Genomic DNA, 20796 nt, shown 5'->3' on the forward strand with positions numbered 1-20796 from the left:
TAGACCTCAGGGATTTATTTTCATTTATATTCAAACTCCTTTATGCCATTCTTGACACCTAAAGAGGAGTATTTTGTGCAAATCAGAATTAGGCCACGGAGACAGAAATTTCAAAAGCTTTCAGTATCAGTTGAACATGACAGGGCAGTGCTGAGATATATTGTGCCCTTAATTTACTCTCCTCTATATCTCTCACTTGCATTTCACTCATTTTTGACAGCAGGTGATGCCTTTTAAGCTCCTCTTTGCAGGTGTCAAGGTCTGTGTGCCCAATTTGAATACAGAGCAGTCAAACATTTGCTCTAAAAGTTTAGAAAACTTCATGTCCTCTTCCCATCACTCGCACTTTCTGGTTTGTACACAACCATAGAGTTTGGGTTGAGTGTGTTGTAGGAGGATATTTATGTTTGCTGGAGAATTCCTTTTAAAAGGGAATATTATTAATCATGTTGCATTTTGAGCTGTTGTATTTACAGCAATGTCTGAACTTTCACCATAAAGTACACAAACAAGTGTCACACAGGGAAAACATTTCTCTTGCTGCTAAAAATTTAGTGCTGCTGCCTGCTGTGCACTAGAAAGAAAGAGAAAAAAGATATTGTATGAACTTCTGCTTGGCCTTTTTTTTTTTTAATTTGTAGGGCCTAAAAATCTAATTGTGTCCTGCCTTTAGCCATGTTCCCTGCAGGTCTGGCAGGACTGCTCTGAGATTTTTTGGTTGTTTTTTTGGGATCCTGTGTTTATTTTCCCAGCTGGAAGTCTGCAAATTGAGGTGATATTTCCAAGGTATTGTCACACAATTGAACCTCCCTTTAGTTTCTGGCCATCTGAGGCACACAAAGAAGGTGGCCAGTTGTGCTAGGGGATGCCAAAGCCCATCTTGCCTAAAAATGGCAAAAAAGGAACTTCTTGTTGGACATGACACCATTGTCCCAGCAGGCTCTGGAGCTTTGGATCATTCCTTTTCTCCCTAGCTGGAGCCTGTTTTTTACAGGAACATGCTCAATCACAGGGTTGTGTTTTACTTGGCTGTGGATGTGTTACCGGTTGGGATCCCTAATTATTATCAATTTGCAGATTGCCTGGAATGTCTTATTAAAATTCCTGTGGAATGATTGATCATAATCAAAAAATTAATCACCAATCAGCCCTGGCAATTAACATTAGCAAGTCTATTTGCATATATCTGGTAATTTATGCTGCTGCTGGAAGAAGGGACTTTTCCTGAATGTTATTGATTAGGGGAGAAGAGCCAGATGCTTCTTTCACTGGGATATGAGCCTTTATTAATAGGGCTGGGAATGTGTAAGGAGTTGAAATCTGCTCTGACATGGGCATATTCAGGTGTCTGAAAAAATTTTATTACATATTAAAAGTGTTCTATTTTGCTTTAAAAAGGCTTTGACTTTTGGCTCTTGTTTAGAGTAGGTGCTTTAAGTCCATTAGGATAAAAACACACCATGATCTCAGCCCAGGCAATGAGATTTTCATTGCAAGAAAGTTATTTAATAGATGTAGTTATTTAATGGTATGAATAAGGAATTTGCAGGCTTACAATTAATTTGATGAATTGTGGTATTTAAGCTATGAAGAACTGCACAACAAAGTCCTAGTAGTGGTTGACAATAATCTGCTCTGTTCAATCAGGGGATTTTTTTAAAATAAATTTTTAATCTTTTTGCATTTTTTTTTCTTTTTAAACCTATATTTTTATTAATGTATTTGAGGTTTATTATCCAGTCATCAACACTGATTTTGTTTTTAAATTTGCTTGATATTGCTTATGGGATAATACATCTGCTTGAGATGTTCTGAGTCAGGTCCCAGTTTCTGGTATTTGTAATCTTTTTTGCAGTGTAACCCTTGGTTTTGCTTCAACAATTTTGTGTGTCTCTCATACCTGCTACTGTAACTACAACCACATGAAAATTCACAGTCTGCTATCATAAATTCAGATTAGTTTCTCATTTATAACTGCTTAAATATTAAGAACAAATTAATTTAAGCCAATAGGCAAAGTGATAACAGTTTATCCTCTGGCCATTGCAGCCCTATTAGTGATAGCAGAACTAAATCTATTCCAATAACCAAAGAAGGTCAACAATTTAAGTGACAAAATTATATTGAAAAGAAAGGCCAACAAAACCAGGATTCTTTTCCTTTAGTATCTGAATTTTAAAGTTTGAACAATGGAAAGAATGTTTAATTTAAAAAATTTGCATTCTTTTGAGAAATATTAATTCTTAGTTGTAGCTTTGTTGTAAGCTAGAAATCTTTGTAGTTCATAGAGGATTTTAGAAGAACCTCTTGTATTGAAACTCTAAAGCTCTGTGCTGATTTTAAAACTGAAAAGTGCTCTCTAAAATACATGAGCAAATAACGGGGAGCTCTATTCCTAACATAGCCAGATTGGTTTGTTCTCTGATGTCAGCTCTGTGCTTATCTCTGTCTTTCTTGAACAAAGATCTTTCTTCTTGTTTATCTGACTGTTTACACTAATCTGTTTTGCAAGCTTTGAATGCCAGTGTCCTTAATGCCATTCATATATTTCTCTGTGTCTCTTTACTGAATTTTTCTCCCATTATTGATTTGAAATGGGAACAAATCCGACTCCAGCTCTGATGAAACACTCAGCCCCACAGTGACTCCTTTACCTTTTGGAGAGCATGAAGTGATCTGGGAAGAGCCTGGTCAAACCCCCCTGTACCCTGAGATTAACCAGTTATCACACCTGGATTTTGCTGAAGTTAGTTGGTAACCATGAGATCTTGTCACTGCAAAGTTCAGGGGTTAATTGAAATCAGAGAGGCATAACCCATTCCATTGTCCCATAACCCATTCCATTGTCCCATAACCCATTCCATTGTCCCATTCCATTGTCCCATAACCCGTTCCATTGTCCCATAACCCATTCCATTGTCCCATTCCATTGTCCCATAACCCGTTCCATTGTCCCATTCCATTGTCCCATTCCATTGTCCCATAACCCATTCCATTGCCCCATTCCATTGTCCCATAACCCATTCCATTGTCCCATAGCCCATTCCATTGTCCCATTCCATTGTCCCATAACCCATTCTATTGTCCCATAACCCATTCCATTGTCCCATTCCATTGTCCCATAGCCCATTCCATTGTCCCGTTAATTACACCCTGGCTCCTGCAGCCCCCTGTCCCCAGCAGGCACAGGGGACAGCTGCAGCCACCAGTTCCTGTCACCCAGCTGGATGGCTGGGACAGAGCTGCAATGCCTGAGACACTGGAGACCGTAAAAAATGCCTGAGGGAGGGGAAAGGGGCATGTGCAGGAGGGGAGAGAGCTGGTGAATGCCATGCACCACCCCAGCCACAGGGTTACCAGCTGGTGCTGAGTGCTGGTAATGCTCTGGGGTTTATGGCAGGGGTGCTTTGCTCAGGGCACAGCTTTTCTTGGGGAAAATGGGCAGGCCTTGGTTGGCATCCTGGCAGACTGGCAGTGGTTTGCCAGGATGGTCTTTATGCTACAGAAGTTCATGTTGCATTGGATGAGTAACAATTTATGGTTAAAATATATAAATTTCCCTTCTTCTATCACCTAAGTTGATCTGAACAGTGGAATTTTTGCTGGTAACTATTAATTACCAAAGGTTGTGATGGTGACTTTCTCCAGGGTTTCTGCAGTCAGCAGTTATGCACTATTTACCTTACAGCAACCAGAGAAGCACGGCAGATTTCCAAAGGGACATTAAAATGTTAAAATAGATCTGAATCTTGTAAATCTAAACCTTGGGGGGTGAATCACTGCCTTCAGTGGGAGCTGGTGTGGGCATGGACAAACAGAAGTCTTCCCACTTGGAGTAGTTTTGAAGTTTTGAGCGTAAGGAAAACAGGTTTGAGGCAGATTGGTTAGAGGTGAGTGGAATACAGGTGTCCTAAAAACTGGGATACTCAGATAAAGAATCTAAAAATCTCACCTTGCATGTTTGTCCATATTTAGCAGATCTAACCCCCAATTTTAATGAATATTGAGCATAGGCCTGCAAGATCCTTCCTTCCCTTTTCTTCTCACAGCTGCCATTCCCAGCCCCAGCCCAGCTCTCCAGAGTGTCCCAGCCAGCCCAGAGCAGACCCTGCTCCAGTTCCTCATGATTTCTGTACAATTCCCAGTGCTGTGTCCTTGGGAAATGCAGTCTGCAATCAGGACCCAGCTTTCATGTGATGCACAAACCTGAGCCAAACGCTTCTCTTTGTTCCCTGATTTGAATCCCAATTTTTTTTTAATCTGGGTTCAGGTGACTGTTCTCAGTCCTAGGGGGTGGCAGTGTGAGTATTGCAGTCTGGAATTAGGCAGTGTTCCAATCACACTGAAGTGTTTAAATCACCAATATGAATCTTAGGAATAGCTCTCCAATCTCTTGTTACTCAGCCCCCAGAAATATGAATGTAACAGTGCTGGTAGAAATTTCCTTTCCTTTTTTTTTTTTTTTTTTCTGCAAACACATTAAAATGAAACATCTTTGTATCTTCTTTCAAAAAGGCAAAAGCAAACCCCAAACTGTTGCAATTTTTTAATGAAAACTGAAAACTTTTGAATTTCACAGCTCTTATTAGTTTTCAGAAAACAAACAAAAAGTCTCTTGTTTTTTATAAGCAGCAACAGCATTTTCTGGTTGTTTCTTTAACTAAAAAAAAATTAAAAATATCAAAGTTACTTGGTTCTACTTGATTTTAACAGACAAATATTACTTTGAATGTGACTTAGCTTCTGACAAGCAAATAAAAATTATCATTTCTATTCTGTATACACTTAGAGCTAATACTTCATAAAAGCTTCTCCTCTGATGGGGTGACAACATATATAGACTATACACAACCACAAAAGGTTTTTCCTCTGTAATTTATGTGCCCCAGCCACACACTGAGCCCATACACTGCTGAGGAGGAGAAGGTAAATCAATCAAGGGTGATTTCCAGTGAACAGCCATATCACATCTACCACCCATTTGCTCTTGGCTGGCTGAGAAATGAAGCAATTTAAACCTATTGGGTCACACTGAAATGGGGGCCAAAATCTTATCAATGTGCTGCACACAATGGAGCCTCATTTCATCTTCATTTCCAGAGGTCCATGGGTTTGCAGCATGTCCCTGCAGTCCATCAGTGTCTCTGGCACTGCAGCCAGCCCCTGGCTGCTCAGCTGGTGCCAGAGGTGGAAAAAAACAACTCTTTGGTATGAAAGGAGAGGGTCTAGGTTGGAACTTTTGTGATCAACACAAAAAAATATAGAGGGAAACAAAATTAGTGGTCAGTTATAATGCAGATATGAAGATAAGCCTGAGAAATCCAGTATTGGGGTGGGAAAAGAAATGTTCTCCATTCACTTGCTTAATGTTTCATATAATCTTGGAAGTGTTCCACTGCCTGACCCTCATGTTTTCAGATTATTTCCACATCTGTCTCAAAGCTGTGCCCTCCTCAAATGGACCAAGCAGCTAGTTTCTTAGTTAAAATAATAAAATGTAAGAGCACCCCAAGTGTGCTGAAGCTGCTCCCCACAGTTCCTGCTCTGTGCAGAGGAGAGCACCTGGAAAGGCTCAGAGCCCGTCCCAAGCCCCAGGCAGGAGCAACACCCGGCATGAGTTCGCCCCTGGCTTCTCCTGTTCCTTGTTGCTTCGTATTAAAAATGAAATTCCACACAGACTTTCCAATGGTTGCTTGGAAATTGGATGTCTGGCAGCCCGGAGGGAGGTGTTGGAATTCTGCACCTGATTGCATTTCTCCCTTCTCCCCCACAGGAGGAGTCAAAGGTTGTGGTCCAGAGGAGAAGGAGCTCGTGGGCAGCAGGTTCTCCTCAAGCTGAGAGGAAGCTTCTTCCCTTCAGTCCTGTGAGTATGCTCTGTGTGGATGTAAATGGATTTAGGAATCTGATCCAAAATAAACTGACATGAGCAAGAAAGCTGAGACTGACCCCAAAATAAATTGTTCTCATCCTAAACATTGACAAAAGGAGTAAAAGAAAGCAAGCAGAAATAAAGAGGCAGTTCAGAGCTAGGCACAAATCTTCATCAAAATCTCTTTTGGTTTTTTAACCTGCTTAAGGAAGAATAAAAGGGCTTCTCTGAACTATAACACTTCTAAACAGCTTTTTGAACACTTCAGAAATAAGAATATTTTAGTATCTCTTGCCATGTTGTTGTCTCCAGTGTGATGTTACCCTTCTCCCAAGGGACCTGGGCTGGTCTGTGCCAGGGTCACACAGGATGGTTCACAGCAAAATCCCTCACCTGAATCCTCCCAAATACTTCACAGTGCCCTGGGATGCTCGGCCTTGTGATGCCTGCAGGGATGTCAGCACAGGAATGGGCAGGGACAGCCAGAGTCAGCATCTGCTATTGAGCCTGGCCTGCTGGAGTGTGGCTCTGCACAGGATTGCAATAAATCTTCTCTCTCCAATTTAGTTAGGGAGACAGAAATCTGTCCTTGCACCTGGATGTTATGTGAAACAATGACAAGCAGTTAAGGGCAGTATTTGTAATTCCAACTATTTAGAAATCGTGAATCAGTTTTCCAAAACTTAAAAATAATGACATTTTTAAAAAAATAATATTTCGGGTTATGTCTAATTTCTGCCTTCTCAACTCTTTTGAATGCAGTTGGTTTACTTGTGAAGTATTTAAACAGAAATACATAGGATTGAAGTCTGCTTTTAAAAATGACACTCAGCTTCTGACATATTCCTGTCTTCTAGATCTGAGCTTTAACAGCAAGACCAAACATTCTTGGTATATTTATACGTGCTAATAAATGCAAACTCCTTGCCAAAACCATATCCCCCACAATATGCAGAGTGCATCAGAAGTGAAAAGTAAATTAAATCTGTGACTGTTTCCTAGTTCTGTACTAGAGGTTGCACAAATTTAAAGCAAGTATGGGTTATAGCCAAATTCTGTTGCATGGGTTTCATTTACAGTAACATTGCTGTTGTCAGCTAGCCAGTAACCTCTATTCTAGCCATCAAACATCATCATTAAAAGTTCAAGGTAGGTAAGAAATATTCTATATAATCATAATTTTTAACTGTCTTCTGTTTTTCTGTAGGGTTTACCTTACATTTTTCCCTCTTAGTTTTGTTTTCATTATTTATTCAAATAGTGACAGCTAAAACTTTGAAAATGAAAGTTGAGATTCATGACAATCACCTAATGGCTGAGGCCAAGGTGGTAATGAAAGCATCAGTCATCTTGAGACCTGTAATATATTCACAGGAATTAACAAAATCACTTGAGCTGGCAGTGAAGGAGAGTTTGTCTTGTCATCAGGTCGTTCTGCCTGTATGTAATTTTATTTTAAGACTGTTGCTGCATTCTTTGGGTGATTAAAGACTGATAGACTTTATATAGATTTTCTTTTAAAATGCACTCTTTGTAACATATAGGCAGGGTTGTTTGCAACCAGACAAGCCCAGTCCAGCTCTAACTTGGTGTTATTAAAACATGACCAGTCTTCATCTTGGGGCTGGTTCTCACCTGGCCCAAGGATTTCCCCAGCTGCCCTGTACTGCACCCTGGCACATCTGTGTCCCACTGCCCTCATGCAGACAGGGTTCAGTCCTCAGTGAAGCAGATTCCTCCAGCTCTGGTGATGGCAAAAATTAAATTCCCTTGACTTCAGCTGTAGTTGTAAAACTTTCCAGACACTGAAGACTTCACTGCATTTCTGTTCGTGAACTCCTCGGAGTTTGATGGCTCCAAGGAGCTGTGCCAGTGTTGATAGGAGGGGTTTTAAAAAAGAGTATATTCCAGTTGTTATCCTTAATTGACATAATATTGTAAAAGTCTGTGTAGCTTATTGGCTTGACAGAGCAAATTGGGAGATTTCCAAAAAACATTTTTTTTTGAAATCTCCCGATATGAAATATTCCAGCCCTTGTATATTCCTTGTACACAGAATACATGGAGAAAATAAGCAATAAAATACCAGATGGATTTCCTTTGAAATGTAATTACTATCCAGGTGCAGTCTCCACCTTTCATAGTCAAAGATTTCCATCATTTTCATAGTATTCTTTTAAGTTATAGTATCAGCATCTCCTGACCTGAGCTATCAGCCAGTGGGGAAAAAGAGAGGCTTCACCTCTCAGTTCTCTTTTATCCTTGGCTTTTTGTCCTGAGAATGGGAATTGAGATGCCAACTGGTGCCCACCTGGGCAGCTGCTTTCAGTGGGGACACACCAGGCCTGGGGAGCTGTACTGAAATTCATTTCTCTTCACAGAGAACCAAGCAAGAACATTTTTCCCCCACACTCCTTGCAAAGAAGCAGACCAATAAAATAATAATAACAATAAAAGGCATAACCAGTCTCCCCTCCCATTCTGACATGTTGAGTGCCAAAACTCAGATCAAGTCTGTAAGGCAAGGTGAGAATGCAGTGAAAACAGGGCCTTTATTTTAAGGGCAGAGCTGTGAAGTTTTTAACTCTCTCGGGGCTGCTGGCTGTGCCTCCTCACACTGCACACAGCTGCTGAAGGCTTCCAGGGACTCTGGGTGGTGGGTGAGGAAAGGGGAAGTGGGAGTTTAGCTATGCACAATATTTCCCATAAGAAATAAAGCAACAGAGTCTCACCTCACTGCCTGTTTTTCCACATGTATTGAGACGGGAATGTATTTATATAACCCTATTAAAAGGGAACACTCAGTAGCGAGCTGGGTCTTTAAATAGCTACTGTTCTGCATATTCCTGTCTCCAAACTCCTCAATTTCAACTCACACCCACTTACATTCTTTTGACATATTCCTCAGGTTTGGGTTTTTTTGTGACTTTGGGGTCAGATCCAAAACTTATTGAAAGCAGTGGAAAGACACTCAGTGAATTCAGTGGAATTTGGATAATACTCTTAGAGCTCAGATACCATGGTGATAAATGCAATAAATTACACAGACAAAGGTGGCCCATTTTGGGCTAGCTCTGCTTTGACAGAAACAAATTAAACTGTTGCTATTGACTGCCACAGGAATTGATTCTGCCCCTTCCTTGGTGGCATTTAAGCAGCTCTCAAAACATTTTGCAAACAAGGGGAATATCTTTATCTCCCATTTACAGAATGGAATAAACTGGGACGCAGAGCCACGGCTAAACCTGGAAGTAAGGCAGTGAAAAAGAGCTGGAATTAGACCCAGATACCAGTCCCTGACCACCCAGTGGAAGAAGAGTCTGTTAGATGCCAGCAGGCTGGCAGAGCCTCCTGGTGCTCCCAGATCCCAGTGGGTCCAGCAGGAGTGGAGAGGGCAACCAACACTGTCCCGTAAATCCTGGGTGTTAATGAACTGCCCAGCCCTGCAGAAGCCGTTTGTTTTTACCACCAAGATGCATTATTTCATCCTTCCCCCACCTCAATGTTCATATTTTCCCTTTGACTCCTGGTATTTTGGTTCCATTTAGCAAGTTCACTCTTGGGTTTTTTTTCCCCGTGTCCCTCTAGCTACCTTAGTTTGTCTTTTTTTCTCCTTCTTTCCCTTAAAATCTTTTTTTTTTTTTTCCTCATTCAGTGCACTAAGTGGATTTACGACCCATTTAGGCAGCTTACAGTGGCATTGCTTTTACAGTTCAGAGGCAGAAGGGCCATAAAAAGATTTACAGTTACAGCAAGAGTCTGTTGCATGGAAGTTCGAGATCCAAATTAGACAAAGGGTGCGGGGCTGTGTGAGTGGCCAGTAAAAGAAGCTTGGAAACAAAAACAAATTAAACTGTTGTTAGAGGAGGAGATTGGGGTGGGGGAAGAAAGAAGGAGGAGGAAAAGTTGCCTGTTAACTTCATGTTACTATTGCAACAGCTCTGTTAATTCTGTTACACAAAGCCCTTTTTCCTCCTTTTTTCCTCTCTCGATGTTGTTGTTGGACAGATTTCCTTTGCAAACACAAATCTCAAACTGAAGAGCAGCAGCTTCACACAGTAGTTGAGATTCCAAGGCAGATATTCCCAGGATGTTGGCAGCTGTTTTTGCTGCTGCTGGGACTCCAGAATCCAAACACCAGAGGACAAGCCAAGTGGCTGAAGGAACAGGGCTGGTCAGAGTGGAAGCCTTCAGGTTGCATTGCATGAGGATAGTCAGGAGAAGCTGGAGACAGAGAAATAGATTTGATTCTCTCTCACACCAGATTTTTCCTGCTGATTTCAAAAGAAACAGAAGACCAGGCTTGACCAGATCCATGTCAAGTTGAGGTAGAAGGGAGACTTTTGTCACTAAAGGAACAGGTCTGGGCACGGAGTGAGCCCATCACTGGAGTCTTCAGAAGGTCTTGGACCTTGTTTTTTGGTGTCTTGCCTATTTACTCACTGTGGGCTCATAGCCCTCCAGTAAAATTAGTGTTAGTGGTGCTGGAGGTGCCACTGGGATCCTCTGGATGAAAAAATACTCCATCAAGTCAGACCCATGTTCTTTGCTCCCACACATTCTCACATGGATGTTAACACTCAGTTTCTGGATTTCTGTAAGAGGAGAAAAGAAATCATAACACTTTCCATAAACCCTTCTAGATCTTGTTTCTCCTTTAGAAGAAAAACCTCCTCATAAGAAGAATGGCCATATTTTAGAGAGTTTTGGCTAGGATTTTTTTTCCCTAGAAGAAGAAGCACCAAGAGATAAACTTCAGCCCAAACCAGCAGCAACATATCACTCAGACCCCTATTAAACTCTAACAGCTAATTGGAATTGCCAGCTGGACATCTCCTCCTCCTTTTCCCCTGCCCAGCCCTGGGTTGATCAATCTATGTGTGCTCCTGGCCCCTCTCAAGGCTGCACCCATGGGGTGCCTGCTGCTGGTTTTGTTCCCTGCACGTTCCCAGTGCTGGGCCCAGCATCCCTGGGAGCTCTGCTGTGCTGCCAGGGGCTCCCTGCCCAGCTGCTGTCCGTCTGTCTGTCCGTCTGTCTGTCCGTGTGTCCCTAAATCCCAGCTGGCCAGGCACTCAGGACACTGATGGATTTCAGTGGCTCCTGCTGGAGATTTTGAGCAGGACACAGAACTGCTCCCAGTTCTGCTGTGTCAGGGCTGTTCTCTCTCCTCCTTTTTCAATCTCACTCGCTCTCACTTCTGCCTCATCCCCTTTTTTCTTCTTCAGTGAGAAGGGCCTTGAACTTCTGGCAGAGATTTGACATATGAGAGAAAGCACTGAAAAAGAGAGAAGACTGTATTTTACAAGTGATGGTTAAAATGTATTCTTGAAGTACAATTTTTTTTAAGCTGAGTATGGTCGGATTGACAATGCAGCAATTTCCATGAAAAATTCTTAGAGTAGCAAAAGGTTTCATTTTTCTGGGGAAAAAATATTTAAAATTAATATAGTCTTTTTACAGACCTACCATTTCTGTATTTCTTGTTGATTTTTCCTATTCCCTCTTTTTATTATTTTCATTTTTCTTTTGTATTTATACAAGACATATAACTCCCAGTTATAAAGTTTAAAAAACTCAACCAACCAGTAAACCAGCAACTTTCAGACTTTATTATGATTGTATAAATTTTAAAACCAAATCAGTATTTTCAGTTTGAATCAAGCTGGCAAAAACATGAAAGCCATTATGGATCTATTTTGAAAAAATCTACTGTTCTTTATAGAAATGGGTATGTATTTCTAGGGCAAGGCTGGTAGAGCAAACTTGTATTTTTGTAAGAAAATAGGAATTTAAATAGGAATTTGAAAGCTAAGTTGTAATGGCCATCGCTATCACAGGTCAAAACAGCCAGGATCCAACACTGGCTGGGTCTGAGATCATCAAAAAAGGCAAATTATTTTTTCCCCTGTTTAAATTGTTTTGACTCCTTCCCCTTTTGTTTTCCCTTCCGCTCACCACCTGTCTCAGAGCAGACAAAGGGCCAAGCAAGGGACGCCCCCACACCCTGTGTGTCCCTGCTGGATCCCCTGTGCCACCCCTGGGGGTTCTGCCATCCCCTGCAGCCCTGCACACACAGCCCCAGGGCAGATCCCACATCCCCAGCCCTGCTCAGGCTGCTGAGGGTCAGGAACAGCTTTTCCTTACCCAAGGAGGGGCCCCCACATCCCCTGTGAGCTGCTGTGGGCTCAGAGCGCGCAATGTGCTCCGTAAACAAATAACCCGTGTTTGTTTAACTGGGTCACTACGAGCCCAGTCCCACCTCGGGCACGGGACGTGGGGAGGAAGTGGTGGGACAGGAGCAGGAGGGGAGACAGCAGCAGCCTCAGACCCAGAGGACTGTGAGGAAGCAGAGTATGGATGGCTGCCAGAACAAATGCTGAGCCTTTTGGGAAACTGCTCTGAGGTCTGGGGGAAAAGCCAGAGAACAAAGAGGTGCAGGAAGGCACCAGGGATGCCAGACCTCCAGGAGAGCCCAGCCCTACTGGAGCAGGTAGCTCCAGTCTGTGATATCAGCTGGCACATCCCTGCCCTGCTATCACAGCTCTGACCAGGCTGTCTCTGGACACTGAGGCCAAGGCCTCTGGACTTCTGGAGTGCAGGAGCAGGAAGCATCACAAAAATGAATGGAAAAAAAAGGAAAAAGGAGCATGAAAATAGCAGCAATTCTCCAAGTCTCTGTATGTGGTCTGCCTTTTGGGGCTGGAATGAGTAGCCTTCAAAGCACTTAGGTGGCTGAAAGTCTGTGAGGCCTCATCAAAGCACAATGTTGTGTTAGAGAGAGCAGCATCTGGGGATATTCCTGGATGTGTTTCCTCCCAAGCTTATCTCCTTGAGTTTACAGCTCTCTGGCTTGTTTATTAAATTTTATTTTGGGGGTTTAAATCATCGTGAAGACTCATTGTGAGAATAAAATGCCCATCTCAGCTTCTGCTTACTCAAAACTGATTCAAAAAACCTCATTATTTTCAATCCTTGATTTCTCTAGAATTTTAATGCTACGAGTCCCCTTTTTATTCCCCGAGTGACTACATTCAGTGTGGGTTTGGAGCCTGAAGTCCCAAAGCCTGCAGGCGGCACCCAAGAGCATGGAATATGACTTCTCCAAGCTCTGTGTGTTCCTTGGCCAGATTCTGGTCTCTGTCACCTTACAAAACTTTCCTGGGGACCAGAGACAAGGATCTGATCCCACATTTTAGTAAAATGAGGCTTCACTGATTTCAAGCTGAAAAAAAAATTAATATCTGCCTCAGTTTCTTCCATCCCAGGGGTGATGACTTGATTTTGTTGTTCACTGGTCCATGGAAGGCTTTTGGGTGCTGGCTTTTGGAGCTGGTGTGGTAATAAGGAGTGGCCATAACGAGCTGGGGAGCTGCAGAGCCTCAGCTCATTGACAGGAGCAGAAATGACTCACAAACACACCAAAGCAAAATGGGCAGCTACAGGGATACAAGAGTGGCCCAGTAAAGAGGATATCCTGCCAAAATGCTGTCTAAGTGGCCATTAATGGACATCTGAGTTTTGCTAAATAATTAATGTGTCTGTTGTGTTTTTTCCCCTTATAGATCTTTCAAGGAATTTAGTTTCTGTTCCTTTGCATTTAGTTTCTGTTCCCTGAAATGTTGCTTTTGAACCTGTCTTCTCAAGCATTTATACATGGTCTGTGTCTAAGGCAGACTTCTAATAGCAGTTCCTGTCTGTTTTGGGCAGAAAACATTTGGCCCCAGGTGTGTAAGGAGGCAGATAGCTCTCTTTGTTCTCCTGGGGTAGTTTGGAAACTGAGGTGCAAGCAGCTGAAGTGGGATTGCCAAAGGCAAGCTATAGGTCTCTATAATGGGCAAGAACAAGTCTTGTCCTTTGACTAAGACAAAGAAAAACAGTAATGGAGCTCTAAAAACTACTAAAATGAGCTGTCTGAATCTTAGGCCTCCGGGGGTTCTAAATAATACTCTTTTGTCCATCTCTACCTGTAAAAAAATGTCTGTTTTGTTGTTGTCTGGACTGAAAATATCAGCGTGTTGCACTGGCTTTGCAATCTCACTTTGCTGACTCCCACAATGCAGAAATATCATAGAACCACAGAAAAGTTTGGGTTGGAAGGGACCTTAAAAATCATCTCTTTTCACCCCCTGCCATGGCAGGGACACCTTCCACTGACCTGGTTGCTCCCAGCCCTGTCCAGCCTGGCCTTGGACACGCAGGGATCCGGGGGCAGCCACAGCTGCTCTGGGCACCCTGTGCCAGGGCCTGCCCACCCTCACAGGGAGCAATTCCTTCTTTATATCTAATCTAAACCTACTGTCTTTTGGTTTAAAAACCATCCCCTTTTGTCCTGTCACTACAAATATCATATAAACTACAATGTCATGTAAGTAGTTGGGCAGAAATACTGGTAAGAACTGGTCTCCTCTGAAAATAAGTTTTTATGTCCTTTTTCAGATTTTCCTTTGTGTCTTTGTGGTTGGACTGGCTCCCCCAGAAGGCTGTAATAGGCTTTGTTTCTTGTTTATCACAACACCTGAATATCTGGGGAGTTTTGCCACCTTCATCCCAAGTCCTGGCTGTTGGTGTAGGAGATGTCAATGGTAACACAGCAACTTACTCTTTTTCTCACCAGCTGTTTTCCCTGAGTACCAATTGACCACTTGGGCTTCAGCTTGTAGTTCCTGAAGGGATGTAAACCAATATAATCAAACAGAGCCCAATGCTGGGGCAGGTTTTGGGTTGGTCCTTGCTGAAGATGGGGGGTGTTCACCAACATCCACTGCAGATGTGGATCCAGGGAGTTTTGAGGCAATTCAGTATTGATCACACCAGTCCTAAAAGGTGGACATGACACTGAGTGCTCTTTTCTGCTCTTAAAAATACCAGGTAAGTCACAAATGAAGGCATGAGCTTAGCTCCTAATGATGGTCAATTCCCTGAAACAACCCAAACCTTTCACCATATCCGCTTAGGACAAGGTGTTCTTCCTCTTCTGAAGCACAAAGGAAGGAAATGTATCTTCAGGAAATGTTTATTTTACCCATGGATTGTCTGGAGCAAGGTTTGACAATACCCGGAAAAAAAAAGTCCCCATAAAATTAATATAAAAATAGGTGGGGTTATTGACAAAATGCAGGATTTTTATGAGCTGGAGAGAAGAAAATGTGCTGCAATGCTCTGTGCCAGCAGCTAAAGTGCAGCTGATGTGTGACCCATGGACCCTCCTGACTGCAGCCAGGTGAGCCAGGGGACAGGTCCCTGTCCTTGTCCTCCCAGATGGGCCATGGGCACATCTCAGCACAGCCATTTGAAAGGAGAACCAGTGAGATACTTGATCATAAACATTGGAAGGAGTGATGCTTCTTAACTCCTAACCCTGAGGGGGAATTTAACCCTCCAATCTACAGGAAGCCTCTTTCTTCAGATACCAGGAGATGTGTTAGACATATTTCTGAACACAGAGGCTCAACTCCCCCTCCCTTTTTTTACTACATTTTTTTATCCTAGCTGTGGAGAGCTGTAGCAGAAATCTTGAAGGCTGCTGGTCTGCAATTGAAACCTGCGAGATTTAATGCCTTGAACTTAGAATGAAGGGGGAGAGGGAGAGGAGAGGAGAGGAGAGGAGAGGAGAGGAGAGGAGAGGAGAGGAGAGGAGAGGAGAGGAGAGGAGAGGAGAGGAGAGGAAAGGAAAGGAAAGGAAAGGAAAGGAAAGGAAAGGAAAGGAAAGGAAAGGAAAGGAAAGGAAAGGAATCTTTAATTTAATTCCCTACAACAGAGATCTGCCCAGTGTCCTCCTCCCAGCCTTCCCCTCGCTGCTGCCGTGTCCCTGCATCCACTGCAGACCTGTGACCTCCTGCTCCTCCAGGCTGGCTCCAGCGAGCCACGCTGGGGCTGAGCTGCCTGAAATAGGCTCAGAGAGAGCCTTCCACAGAAACCTCTAAATGGGTTTTAATGTCTCCCTGCCGTAGGATTCCCGGAATTAATTTGTGTCTGGCTTTTCAAATCAGGGATGTTGTGTTGAAGAAGATGGATGCTCCTAAGAAGTATTGGAAAGAATGAAGGGCTGACAGGGGTGGTTTATGCAGCGAGCCTGGCCATGGCAGAGTAGTAAATGTGGTTGGTTGATTGAGATCAGATTTTTATTTATTTTTTCCAGTGGCGACGCCCATGTCGTTTATTTATTTATTTTCCCCTTTCACATAACAACAACGCTGTATTTTATAAATCCCTGTGATTATAAATCTAGTAGGATGTCATTCTTGGTTTCCTCAGAGGCCAGGAGTCTATACCCACAAGAGACAGATGGGAGAAGTAGCCAGCAAACCTTCTATATTATTGCAGAGAATTGCAGGAACTGGTTTTGGTTTACACCGCATGGGGAGCACAGAGTCTGCACAGAGTATCTCCATTTACTGCTTCCTCTGTGAGCAGCCAAGGCAGGATTGCTGACACTCCCTCCACACAGTTCCTGGGCAGGGAATGATGCCCTGCAAAAGATGCAGAGCCACGGATTTGCATCAACCCTTTCTGTTATCCTGCTTTGAGGATACAGCCTAAAAAACTTTTAAAACACTTCATGCAACTGTGCAAATCTCATGTGAAAGTCCAGGTTGGTTCAGCTCCTTCTACCACTTCCACTCTGTGCCTTGTCCCAACAGAACTGCTCCAAGAACTGCATAAGAAAGCATCCTCTTGCTTTGTCTTGCAGGCAGCAGTGGCAGATGAGACTTTGAGTTCCACAAGGTGTGGGTAGCAAAAAGAGATTGTTGCTGCAGTGTTAGGAAGTGTTTCTTTCCACAGTTTAGAAGATGACTTTTAAAAGTAGGGGATTTAGTTTACATTTTTTTTCATGAGGTACAAGGTCAGTTGTGGAGTGAGAGCTGGATTTAGATTCAGAGTCATCTCTCAGCTTTGAAGAAAGAAAAAACAACAACAGGCATGTTTGATTTTGGTGCTTTTCTTCATTTCCTTGCTGCCTTGGCCCTGGGGCTGCCTGTGGTGTTGTGGGGGCAGCCCCACAAGGTCTCTGGTCCTTCCCTCCTCTTCCTATCATTCACCTCCTCCCCAGCCCTACCAGAGTCAAATATAAACTTTCTTAAAATGAACACAAGATTCATTCCACTTGACCAGGCCTGACTTCCCAGAAAATAAACCGAGAGAGCAGAGCCAGCCAGCCCCCTGTCCTGGAGCTGCCAGCCTCCAGAGAGCTGCGGGTGACCCAGAGCTGTTCTGGGCTTTCTGTAGTGGAGAGGAGGGTGGAAAGGAGAGAGAGCCCACCTAAAGGATTTCCAGGGTCTGCTAAGTGTCTCAATTATCACAATTGTGATTTTTTTCTTGTTTCAGTCTCAGTTGGATTGCTGGACACAATTGTTTCCCTGCCCTGGAAATGGACCCAAAGGAATCAGGTCAGTAGGATCTATTAGTCCTATCGATAGAAAAGGATTCTTCAAAACTCAGCACTTAAACAAATCCAAACAGGTCAAAAGCCAATTTTCTTTATGACCATTTTTACAGTTATCTTGTGTTTTCAAGGGGCAATGGTTTGAACTTAGAAGGAGAGATTTACATCAAATGTTAGGAAACAGTTCTCCCATGTGAGGGTGCTGAGGCCCTGGCACAGGGTGCCCAGAGAAGCTGTGGCTGCCCCTGGATCCCTGGAAGTGTCCAAGGCCAGGCTGGATGGGGCTTGGAGCACCCTGATCTCCAGGGTGACATCTCTGGGGTGGAACAAGACAATCTTTAAGGTCCCTTCCAACACATTACTCTATAAAAATAAAAAAAAAAAAAGAAAACACAGAACAAAACCCCATCATCACAGAGGCTGTGTATATTCATTGAAAGAATGACTAAAAAATAAAGAAAAGAATATGCTGAGCAGCTTTCCAGCCCAGTTTTGCCTTAGTTTCTGCTATGCAGAGGTCACTCAGTACTGCACTGACTGGAGGGTGCCAGTGCTGTGCGCTCTGCCCACGACAATGGACAGTGAGTGGACACTGGACAGGCCTCAGTTTGCTCTCCAGGGCAGCTCTCCAGACTCTGGACTTCCCCTGGCCTCTGTGCCAGCTCTCAGCTGTGGGACACTCTCTCCTTCAGTGCCTGGCAGTGTGCTGGAGGCAGTGAAGCTCTGTGGTGCCCTAAAACCACAGCACCAGCCGTGACCTTTTGCACTTGAGGTCCGTGATTTTTTCTTAGACTCCCAAGCCCGCAGGTGTTATCCCTGCAATTCCCTGGGAGCAGCTGTGTGCAGGTGATTCTCTCTGAAATAGCATGGGAAAGAAACAAGTGTAGACAAAATAATAAATACACCTGTATAGGCCTCCCTTTCCTTGCAGACAGGGGATGTTTTGGGACCCAGGTCAGAGTTATCTGATATGTCCTGGATCCCCTCTCCCAGCACTCATCACCTTCTCTAAGTGACAATGTTTATCTGCCTTTCTTTTCCCAGGACAGGTATCTTTGATCTCATCTGGTCTCACTGTTAAACACTCTCTCTTGCAATGAAAGCATGAGCTTCTGATCCTCTCTAATCCCAAAACATCCTGTATGATTGAGTCTCTCCACTTTCTTCATCCTACGAGCAAAACCTGAAGTTATTAAAAAAAAACCCCAACAAAACAATGAAAAAAACCAACTCAAAACAAAACAAAAAAAAAAGAAAAAAGCCAACAAAAAGAAAACTAATAGAGTCTTTACACTGCAGCAAACCTGCTCTTTATGGGAAAAAAAATCTTGAACAGAGCCAGCTGCATCATTCCCTCCTGGGAGCTGAGTGCAGAAAGCAGCAGTAGCCACGGTGCAAACTCAGGCACCTTCCTCTGTGGGTCTTCTGCTCTGCCTGTGGTGATAGTTACAGGCAGCCTTAAGGAGGACAAATATAGTTAATGAGGATTGGACAATATTTCTGCAAATTACTTATGTGCTGCTAAGGATAACATTCAAAGTTTAAAAATAAAAATCAAGGGAAAAGGTTTATTTTCATGTTAGGTTTAAATTTGCTACAATTTTTGTGTCTTTACTATCTGCTGTTTTCCTCTATAAGCATTATCTATTCAAGACAGAACAGATTAAAGCTAATTGTTAGGCCCCTCTGTTTTTTTTCTTCTTACTGTTTTATCTCCCAAGCAACTTTATTTGGTACAAGACAAATAATCTGAATTCCTGAAGTCAGAAACAAGGAGTGGGAGTCCGGGAAACTGGCTGCTGATCTAATGCAGTTTTTTGCAAGTGTGGTTATGGTCAGAAACTCTAAATATGGCACCGTGTTACTGTACACACGGTGACTGCACCCTGTGTGTCAGGGGCTGAGTCACAGCACTGTAGTTTACTGACAAAAACATGTTTTACTGCTCCTGGTACTGAGAGTCAGTAGAGCTGGGAGTGAAAGTGCTGAGCTCGTTGCACGGTCACCAGCTGAATCACAGAATCATGGAAAGCTTTGGGCTGGAAGGGATCTCAAAGACCATCTCTTGCCACCCTCTTGTTGAATTTGCAGGCAACTCTGACATGGGAAGAGATGAGAATCTTGACTCCATGTTTCAGAATTTATTATAAAATTTATTATAAAATTTATTATAAAAATTATTATTTATTATATATATTATATTAAAAGAAAATGATATATTAAAACTATACTAAAGAATAGAAGAAAGGATTTCATCAGAAGGCTAGCAAGGAATAGAAAAGAATGATAATAAAATCTTGTGACTGACCAGAGAGTCTGAGACAGCTGACTGTGATTGGCCATTAATTAAAAACAACTACATGACACTAATCAAAAATGCACCTGTTGCATTCCACAGCAGCAGATAATTATTGTTTACATTTAATTTCTGAGGCCTCTCATCTTCTCAGGAGAAAAGATCTTAGCAAAAAGATTTTTCATAAAATAAATCCGTGACACTTTGCACGAGGCCAGGCTGCTTACAGTGGGTTTGGTGCCTGCCCAGGTGTTTTGGTGGTGAGAGGGGTGGAAGCAGCAGAAGGGACATGATTTGGCCAGTGGATGTTGAGGTGTGGGTTTCCTTGTCTGGGATGAAGAGGCCGTGGAGGAGGGATCACTGCCTGGCACCCTATGGTGGGGCTGCCTGAGGGGAGCGCAGTCAGGAGAGCTGTGATGCCCATGGCCATGATTCTCCTGCTGGGAAAGCTCTGGAAAAGTTTTCTTTCCAGCACCCTGAAGAACAGAAGAGTCTTTCCAAGCTTCGTGGAACAGAATTGTCAGTTTATGGCTCCCTCTCCCCCTGCTGCAGGAGAGGCTCCCTCCTGACCTGCTGCAAATGAACAAGAGTTTGATTTTCTCAACTTCTGAAGTGAACTAGCTGGATCTCAATGTTAATGACAGAACCTACATTAATATACTATTTTTTCTTTTAACAAAGCCCCCTTTTTTTAATCCTTTAGTAAGTGTCCAGCAAAGAGCTCAGCTGGCATTCCCATACTGTCCACATTCATCCTAACCTTTAGTATTGACTGACTCATGCAGTAGGCATCTGCAAGAGTTGTTAATGGAAAGTATTAAAGAAATGTAGTTTAATATTTGGTAAATAGGATGTGTCTTTTCTTTGTGCTTGAATTCATGTTTCAAATGCCTGTGTTTGTGTTATTTATATTCATATATTTCAGGGGCTGCTTAATAATAGTAGCAATTAAGATAATAACAATAAATACTAATAATACTGAGCTCTTCTGCTTTTCATCTAAGGAGGTCAAGACTCAAGGGTGTACCTCTGGGGCTGGTGTAACGTAGATCTGATCTCTTCCTGCTGTTTCTTCTTGTGGAAAGTTAGGAATATCATGTGAAGATCAGATCACCTCTATTTTGGCCTCTGGAATGTCTCTTAGGCATTATAAATACCGGTAAGAAACAAAAAATTGGAAAGAAAACAAGCACCAGGACATTGAAAAATATAACCACAAATACTGACCTATTTGGGAATTTTTTTTCT

The 20796-nt window shown here is 42.8% G+C and overlaps 1 long non-coding RNA gene across 1 annotated transcript in view; it reads left to right on the forward strand.

Moving 5' to 3' along the window:
- The window catches only part of LOC143695420 (uncharacterized), a 115209-nt gene that overhangs the window by 57842 nt on the left and 36571 nt on the right, over positions 1 to 20796 (forward strand). The window contains exons 10-12 of the long non-coding RNA XR_013184580.1: positions 5774 to 5863; positions 17195 to 17256; positions 20553 to 20707. This is a non-coding gene — a long non-coding RNA (uncharacterized LOC143695420). The remainder of the gene's footprint in view (positions 1 to 5773; positions 5864 to 17194; positions 17257 to 20552; positions 20708 to 20796) is intronic.

This window comes from Agelaius phoeniceus, chromosome 17 (assembly GCF_051311805.1).
Source record: "Agelaius phoeniceus isolate bAgePho1 chromosome 17, bAgePho1.hap1, whole genome shotgun sequence".
NCBI classification, from domain to species: Eukaryota; Metazoa; Chordata; class Aves; order Passeriformes; family Icteridae; genus Agelaius; species Agelaius phoeniceus.